Raw genomic sequence first — 10,110 nt, forward strand, 5'->3', positions numbered from 1 at the left:
CCCGTTTCGCAGTGGCTATCACGCCCTTCTCGGACGAACCGCATTCGCAAAGTTCAATGCGGTGCCACACTACGCATATCTCAATCTCAAGATGCCAGGCCCTCGAGGAGTAATTACGGTCAACAGAAACACCGAACGCTCCCTCCGTACGGAGGAGCATACGGCGGCTCTCGCAGTGGAGGTACAAAGTAGCCTTCTCAGGCAATTCTCCAGTCCGGCCATTAAACAGCTAGACACTGCCAAGCGCGCCCGGAGTAATCCACAGCAGGACCGCCTGGCACGTTCTGAGCAAGCGTAGCAATGCGGCCCCAACCCCAGATCTCGCGACATAGCGAAACCAGTACCTCGCGTACATAACTACGCCCTGGAAATACCATGGGCATAGGGGAAGGGCACAATAACGGCACACCCAAAATACGGCTTAAAACGTACTAGGGGCTGCCGGATTCTTTTTTTAATTTTTCTTACTTTCAGGACTCCATACTTCGGACGACCTGTTCGGCAATTCGACTGCCGCACAAACGATGCAAGATCCAGGGAGGCAGACAAACCATGCCGCATTATGGAATCCCAGGTCGTCTCTATTACGAGCGCTATACTTGTTTTAAATACAATTCCGCGGCCTGCCCCTGGTCAGGACATACTGAATAGTCCAATATCTTTTGCTTACCGCACTATTTGTATCGTTCGGCTTTGATAAACAGCCTCTCTATAAACAATACTTAGCTTTTTGTCTATTTTTTGCATTACTCTCTTTTATATATGTTCATTAATGACATGTTGCACCCGTACACTATGGTACGGCGAGTACGCCAAGGGCTTCAGTACCCTTTAATATGGTGTGAGAAGTCCGTAAACTTTCACAAGTGCGGCACCCCGAACTTATAGCACTATATGCATCGGCTCTGAATCATGATTTGGGTCAATAGTTGGGTTTGCCCGGCTCCTATGTTTTGGTGCCTTACGTTCCGCTATGTCGGCTAAGGTAGCACTAGGAGAACCACTGCGATTGTGCCCCGGTTGAGCTGGGTTAAGCACCTCAGTGGAGAAAGCTAAAACTGACTGTCATGATGAGGCGAGAAATCGGTCGCTGTTCGAGAGGTTTTTCGAGTCCCTAAAGGCTTATGCTGCTTCGAGCGAGGAGCTGGATGACCCCATCCAAGGCGTGGATAGCGGCCCGAACTCGGTCTTCTGAACTAGGGGCTTCACCGAAATCTAAAATTATAAAGTTCTATGGCTAAGTGAGAGTGTTCAAGCATTATAGTCCGATTGCCTGGTTCGTCGTGCTGAGCCCCTCCCTCGAAGGACCCAACCATGGGAAAAAGAGTGCTCAGGTTTATCACCGAACACCCTAGCACTAGTGGCATGGGGGCAGAAGCCGACGACTGGCCACCTCTCAATTTTTGATCAAAGGCCGCACAGAAAATAATATTTTAAATTCAACAAGCATTGCTTAAGCGCATATGAACAAGTTTTCAGCGCACAGTATAAAAACGAGCGAGTTTATTCAAAAATTACATCCTTGGTGCATTCATCCGCCACAAGGCGGGCACCTGCAAGAACATCCTTATAATAGTTCTCGGGCTTGTGATGCTCCTTCCCTGGCGGTGGCCCGTCCCTCACAAGCTTCTCACCGTCCAGCTTACCCCAGTGCACCTTCGCACGGGCAAGGGCCCTACGGGCTCCTTCGATGCAGACGGACCGCTTGATGACCTCGAGCCTTGGACAGGCCTCCACCAGCCGCCGCACCAACCCGAAGTAGCTCCCAAGCAGGGCCTCTTCGGGCCATAGCCGAACTATGAAGCCCTTCATGGCCTGTTCGGCCGCCTTATGGAGCTCGACCAGCTGTTTCAGCTGGTCGCTCAGGGGCACAGGGTGTCCGGCCTCAGCATACTGAGACCAGAACACCTTCTCCGTCGAGCTGCCCTCTTCAGCTTGGTAGAATGCGGCGGCGTCGGATACACTGCGGGGAAGATCTGCGAATGCCCCTGGAGAACTCCGGATTCGGGTAAGTAACAAGTAGTTTACTTTTATATTTCTGCTTTGCATAAAGAATGCCTTACCCGCTGCTATCTTCTTCACCTCCTCCAACTCTTGGAGGGCCTTTTAGGCTTCGGCCTTGGTAGACTTGGCAGTCTCCGGGGCCGCCGCGAGCTCGGATGCTTGGGTCTTTGAATCAAGCTCCAAACTCTCATGTTTTTTCATGAGAGCCTAAAGCTCTTGCTGCACCTCGCCGACCTGAGCCCCAAGTTTCTCTCGCTCGGTGCGCTCCACAGCCGTTTTCTTTTCGGCCTCGGACAGCGCCTGCTTGAGGGTCGCCACCTCAGTCGTGGCCCCTACAATAAATAGTACAATCCTATTATTTTTTGCAATCACGCCTCTCTATAGGCACTTTTCTGTAAGGTATTTCTTACCTTCTTTCTCCTTGAGCTGCCGCTTGGCAAGGCTGAGCTCTTGCTCGGTCCGCGCGAGGTCCTGCTTCAGGACACCCACCTCCGCAGTCAGTGCGGCGGCGGATAGCAGCGAAGCCTGCATACGCATATTGACTCTTTTTGTTAGACTCCTGCGAAATTTACTAGATCCTCTATTCGGCTTTTCTTTCCGAACGCCAAACAGAGCATCAGGGGCTACTGTCTATGCGGTAATATTTTTACATATTTTTACTTACCTCAAAGCCTGTTAGAAGGCTAGTGCAAGCTTCAGTCAGTCCGCTCTTGGCGGATTGAACCTTCTGGATCACCGTACTCATAATAGTACGGTGCTCCTCGTCGATGGAGGCGCCTTCAAGCACCTCCAGCAGATTGTCCGGCGCCTCCGGTTCGATGGAGGCGGCCGGCTCAGAAGGCTTGCTCCTCTTGGAAGGAGTTCGCCTGCCGCGGTCCGGAATCGTTGAAGACTCCGGCACGGCGTCCGATTCAAAGCCGGACTTGGAGCCCTGGGGGGTCTTGTCCCCCTTACTCCTGGAGTCCGGGAGGTCGCCTTGCGGCTCCTCCAGGACCACCTCCTCCTGCCCCGGAGCTCGTTGCGACGCCACTTCGGCGTCATCCGCAGTGCGGGGGGAGACAACGGGCGGAACTGAGTTCATGTCCGATGAATCCAGGGAGCCGCTCGACGACTCGTTGAGTTCGGCCCGGGGCGGGCTGCATGATTATACTCGACATTAGGGAAAGCTGTGCAACGAAAGGAATATCATGAGTCACTCTGGTATCCGAACACTTACGATTTCGCCGGACGCCTGGCTCTGTCCAGCCACTCCTCTTCGTCCTCGTCGGCGTCCGGGGCGTAGTTCGGCGGAGGGGTTTTTCTCTTCTTGGACCCCTCGGCCTTCCCCCTTGGGGCGGCCTTCCTTTTCTTTCCTCCCCCCGCTGGGGGGAGAGCTTTCTTCTTCCTCCTCCTCGTTTTCATGGGAGGAGGGCGTCTCGGACTCGTCGGATGACGAGTCCGACAACACCACGTTGCGGGTACTCTTTCGAGTCCCCGTGGTCTTCTTCTTCTTGGCCTTCTTTTCCGGCACCACATAAGGTGCCGGAGCCAGCAGCTTCACTAGTAGAGCTGGGGCTGGGTCTTCGGGCAGCGGAGCCGGACAGTTAATCGGTCCGGATACCGCTCGCCAAGCCTGTCAAAGGTAAGGGAGTTTAGATCCCGCATAGAGTTAAACTATTAAAAAAGATGAACATCCTATAAAAGGTGAAAATGGCTTACCTCGCTAGCATGACGCTGCGAGCTATATCCGCGGTCCTCAGAAGCGGATGTGGGAGCCTCGGCGCCTTTGGTTAGCACCTTCCAGAAGTCTTCATACGTCGTGTTGAAGAGCCTATTAAGGGTTTGGTGCTGCGCCGGGACGAACTCCCACAGATTAAAATCCCGTTGTTGGCACGGGAGGATCCGGCGGACGAGCATAACCTGGATTACATTAACAAGCCGGATCGGCTTGTTCACCAGGGACTGGATGCATGTTTGCAATCCGGCCACCTCTTTTTCATCACCCCATGATAGGCCCGTCTCTTTCCAGGACATAAGCCGCATGGGGGTCCGGATCGGAACTCGGGGGCTGCGATCCATTTCGGATCGCGTGGCTCGGTGATGTAAAACCACCCGGCTTGCCACCCCTTTAGGGTCTCTACGAAGGAGCCCTCGAACCACAGGATGTTGGCAATCTTGCCCGCCATGGCGCCTCCGCACTCCGCCTGGTTGCCGCGCACCACCTTGGGCTTGACGTTGAAAGTCTTGAGCCAGAGGCCGAAATGAGGGCGGACGCGGAGGAAAGCCTTGCACACGATGATAAACGCCGAGATGTTGAGGATGAAGTTCGGGGCCAGATCATGAAAATCCAGACCGTAGTAGAACATGAGCCCCCGGACGAATGGGTGAAGTGGAAAACCCAGTCCGTGGAGGAAGTGGGGAAGGAATACTACCCTCTCATGGGGCCTTGGGGTGGGGAGAAGCTGCCCCTCCTCGGGAAGCCGGTGCGCGATGTCTTTAGACAAGTATCCGGCCTTCCTAAGCTTTTTAACGTCGCCCTCCATGACGGAGGAGACCTTCCACTTGCCTCCCGCTCCGGACATTGCTGGAGAAGGTTGAGGTGGGAAGTGCGGGCTTGGGCGCTGGAGCTCGAGTGCGCAGGAGATGGATAGGCAAAGGAGGAAGAAGGCATAGGTAAAAAGGTGGATCCTTATCCCCTTATATGGGTGGATGCGGTTGTGCGTCCCCACCTGCCTAATAAAACTCGCTTGCCTCCCAAGCGCCGTGGTAAATGGCGCGGTTAGGGTTACCCACATCCGTATTGATGAGAATCCCGTAAAGGGGGTACACGATCTCTGCTTTGACAAGACGTGCCAAGGAAACCGCCTCGCCAAACATGCTGAGGTGGAAAATTAAAAACGATTCGAGTAAAGGACTTGGCCATAGTGTGATAGCACACTACGGAATACGTTAGCAGATTTGATTTGTGTCAATATTATTCTCTCTATGGCAATATGTGGAAGCTTATTTTGCAGAACCGGACACTACTCTTGGTGTTTACAATCTTCTATGAAGGACTTGGAGGAGGAACCCGCCTTGCAATGCCGAAGACAATTTGCGCGCCGGACTCGTCGTCATTGAAGCCTGGTTCAGGGGCTACTGAGGGAGTCTTGGATTAGGGGGTGTTTGGGTAGCCGGACTATACCTTCATCCAGACTCCTGGACTATGAAGATAGAAGATTGAAGACTTCGTCCCGTGTCCGGATGGGACTTTCCTTGGCGTGGAAGGCAAGCTTGGCGATGCGGATATTCAAGATCTCCTACCATTGTAACCGACTCTGTGTAACCCTAACCCTATCCGGTGTCTATATAAACCGGAGGGTTGTAGTCCGTAGGCAATCAACTCCATACACAACAATCATACCATAGGCTAGCTTCTAGGCTTTAGCCTCCTTGATCTCGTGGTAGATCTACTCTTGTACTACCCATATCATCAATATTAATCAAGCAGGAGTAGGGTATTACCTCCATCGAGAGGGCCCGAACCTGGGTAAAACAAAGTGTCCCCTGTCTCCTGTTACCATCTGGCCTAGACGCACAGTTCGGGACCCCCTACCCGAGATCCGCCGGTTTTGACACCGACAGTAGGTGTGGTGGCTGTTTTGAGGAAGGTATATGGTGGGTTTAAGGTACCAGCGAAAGTTGCGCGGTACTAGAGAGGCTAGCAATGGTGGAAGGGTGAGAGTGCGTATAATCCATGGACTCAACATTAGTCATAAAGAACTCACATACTTATTGCAAAAATCTATTAGTTATTCAAACAACGTTCTATGCGCATGCTCCTAGGGGGATACATTGGTAGGAAAAGACCATCGCTCGTCCCCGACCGCCACTCATAAGGAAGACAATCAATAAACAAATCATGCTCCGACTTCATCACATAACGGTTCACCATACGTGCATGCTACAGGAATCACAAACTTTAACACAAGTATTTCTCAAATTCACAACTACTCAACTTCATGACTCTAATATCACCATCTTCATATCTCAAAACAATCATAAGGAATCAAACTTCTCATAATATTCAATGCACTCTATATGAAAGTTTTTATTATATCCCACTTGGATGCCTATCATATGAGGACTAAATTCATAACAAAAGAAAATTACCATGCTGTTTAGGACTCTCAAAATAATATAAGTGAAGCATGAGAGTTCATCTATTTCTTCAAAATAAAACCACCGCCGTGCTCTAAAAAGATATAAGTGAAGCACTAGAGCAACAACAAACTACTCCGAAAGATATAAGTGAAGATCAATGAGTAGTCGAATAATTATGCAACTATATGAAGACTCTCTAACATTAAAGAATTTCAGATCTTGGTATTTTATTCAAACAGCAAGCAAATCCTAACAAAATAAATTTACTCTCCAAGCAAAACACATATCATGTGGTAAATAAAAATATAGCTCCAAGTAAAGTTACCGATGAACGAAGACGAAAGAGGGGATGCCTTCCAGGGCAAGCCCAAGCTTAGGCTCTTGGTTGTCCCTGAATATTACCTTGGGGTGCCTTGGGAATCCACAAGCTTAGGCTCTTGCCACTCCTTATTCCATAATCCCTCGAATCTTTACCCAAAACTTGAAAACTTCACAACACAAAACTCAAAATAGAAAATCTCGTGAGCTCCGTTACCGAAAGAAAACGAAACACCACTTCAAGGTACTGTAATGAACTCATTGCTGATTTATATTTGTGTTAAGCATACTGTATCCCAACTTCTCTATGGTTTATAAACTCTTTTACTAGCCATAGATTCATCAAAATAAGTAAACAACACATAGAAAACAGAATCTGTCAAAAACAGAACAGTTTGAAGTAATATGGATCAAACATATACTTCCGGAACCCCAAAAATTCTAAAATAAATTGCTGGACCTGAGAAATTTATCTATTAATCATCTGCAAAAATAATTAACTAAATATCACTCTCCAATAAAAAAATGGCAGCAATTCTCGTGAGCGCTAAAGTTTCTGTTTTTTTACAACAAGATCAACAAGACTTTCACCAAGTCTTCCCAACGGTTCTACTTGGCACAAACACTAATTAAAACATAAAAACTCAATCATAATAGAGGCTAGATAAATTATTTATTACTAAATAGGAGCAAAAATCAAGGGACAAAAATAAATTTGGATTTCCTCCCAACAAGCGCTATCGTTTAACGCCCCTAGCTAGGCATGATGATTTCAATGATGCTCACATAAAAGATAAGAATTGTAACATAAAGAGAGCATGTTGAAGAATATGACTAGCACATTTAAGTCTAACCCACTTCCTATGCATAGGTATTTTGTGAACAAACAACTTATGGGAGCAATAATCAACTAGCATAGGAAGGCAAAACAAGCATAACTTCAAGATTTTCAACACATAAAGAGGAAACTTGACATTATTGCAGTTCATACAAGCATATGTTCCTCCCTCATAATAATTTTCAGTAGAATCATGAATAAATTTAACAATATAACTATCACATAAAGCATTCTTTTCATGATCTACAAACATATAAATTTTATTACTCTCCACATAAGCGAATTTCTTCTCATGAATAGTAGTGGGAGCAAACTCAACAAAATAACTATCATGCGATTGAAAATTGAGATGAAGATGACAAGTTTCATTGTTATCATTATTCTTTAAAGCATACGTGTCATCACAATAATCATCATAGATAGGAGGCATGCTTTCATCATAATAAATTTGCACATCAAAACTTGGGAGACTACAAATATCATCTTCATTAAACATAGCTTCCCCAAGCTTGTGGCTTTGCATATCATTAGCATCCTAGATATTCAGGGAATTCATACTAACAACATAGCAATCATGCTCATCATTCAAAGATTTAGTGCCAAACATTCTAATGCATTCTTCCTCTAGCACATGAGCACAATTATCGGAATCCTTATTTTCATGATAGATATTAAAAAGATGAAGCATATGAGGTACCCTTAGTTCCATTTTATTATAATTTTCTTTTATGGACTAAACTAGTGATAAAACAAGAAACAAAAAGATTCGATTGCAAGATCTAAAGATATACCTTCAAGCGCTAACCTCCCCGGCAATGGCGCCAGAAAAGAGCTTAGTTGACGGGGCGTTAGTGCCGCTTACCTAGCCTCCCCGGCAATGGCGCCAGAAAAGAGCTTGATGTCTACTACACAACCTTCTTCTTGTAGACGTTGTTGGGCCTCCAAGTGCAGAGGTTTCTAGGACAGTAGCAAATTTCCCTCAAGTGGATGGCCTAAGGTTTATCAATCCGTGGGAGGCATAGGATGAAGATGGTCTCTCTCAAACAACCCTGCAACCAAATAACAGAGAGTCTCTTGTGTCCCCAACACACCCAATACCATGGTGAATTGTATAGGTGCACTAGTTCGGCGAAGAGATGGTGATACAAGTGCAATATGGATGGTAGATAAAGGTTTTTGTAATCTGAAAATATAAAAACAGCAAGGTAACTAATGATAAAAGTGAGCACAAACGGTATTGCAATGCTAGGAAACAAGGCCTAGGGTTCATACTTTCACTAGTGCAAGTTCTCTCAACAATAATAACATAATTGGATCATATAACTATCCCTCAACATGCAACAAAGAGTCACTCCAAAGTCACTAATAGCGGAGAACAAACGAAGAGATTATGGTAGGGTACGAAACCACCTCAAAGTTATCCTTTCTGATAGATCTATTCAAGAGTCCGTAGTAAGATAACATGAAGCTATTCTTTCCGTTCAATCTATCATAGAGTTCGTACTAGAATAACACCTTAAGACAGAAATCAACGAAAACCCTAATGTCACCTAGATACTCCAATGTGACCTCAGGTATCCATGGGTATGATTATATGATATGCATCACACAATCTCAGATTCATCTATTCAAACCAACATAAAGTACTTCAAAGAGTGCCCCAAAGATTCTACCAGAGAGTCAAGACAAAAACGTGTGCCAACCCCTATGCATAGGTTCATGGGCGGAACCCGCAAGTTGATCACGAAAACATACATCAAGTGGATCAATAGAATACCCCATTGTCACCACGGGTATCCCACGCAAGACATACATTAAGTGTTCAATCCTTCAAGACTCAATCCGATAAGATAACTTCAAAGGGAAAACTCAATCCATTACAAGATAGTAGAGGGGGAGAAACATCATAAGATCCAACTATAATAGCAAAGCTCGCGATACATCAAGATCGTATCACCTCAAGAACATGAGAGAGAGAGATCAAACACATAGCTACTGGTACATACCCTCAGCCCCGAGGGAGAACTACTCCCTCCTCATCATGGAGAGCGCCATGATGATTAAGATGGCCACCGGTGAGGGGTTCCCCCTCCGGCAAGGTGCCAGAACGGGTCTAGATTGGCTTTCCATGGCTACGGAGGCTTCTGGCGGCGGAACTCCCGATCTATTCTGCTCCCCGAAGTTTTTAGGGTATATGGGTATATATGGGAGGAAGAAGTACATTGGTGGACCTCCGGGCTGTCCACGAGGCAGGGGGATCAGCCAGGTCACCGGTGAATCCAAACCCGAGATTTGGCTGGAAGAATACCGGGTGGCAGTCCAGATCGGCGGCGGCAACAACAACATGGCCATGAAACATCTGCCACTCAGGCTTGGCTGACATAGCTCCCGCTGAGTAGAAGCTTCGTCGTCTACAGTCCACCACCCCCGCTTGAACCACACTTGCGCTAGTTTCGCGCGGCACCGAGCGAATTTTTTTTGCCACCGCGGAAATATCTATCTCCCCACCCTTCCCTCTTACCAAAATCCACATTTCCACTGTTCCTCCTTGCTTTCTAAGTTCAAACCTTCACTGCTGCTTACCTCCTTCTGGCAGTGCCACCTCCTTGCTGGCTACCCTTCTTCTTGCAGTGCCGCCTCCTCGCCGGTGACCCTTCTTCTTGCAGCGCCACCTCATCGCCGGCGACCCTTCTTCTTGCTGCGCAGCCTCCTCGCCGCCAACCCTTCTTCTTGCTGCGTGGCCTCCTCGCCGCCCACCCTTCTACTTGCTACGTGGCCTTGCTGATATGATCAGGTAATCCACACCCCAGCCACACCATTCTCCTCCT

Source organism: Triticum urartu, chromosome 6 (genome assembly GCF_003073215.2).
Source record: "Triticum urartu cultivar G1812 chromosome 6, Tu2.1, whole genome shotgun sequence".
Taxonomy (NCBI): Eukaryota; Viridiplantae; Streptophyta; class Magnoliopsida; order Poales; family Poaceae; genus Triticum; species Triticum urartu.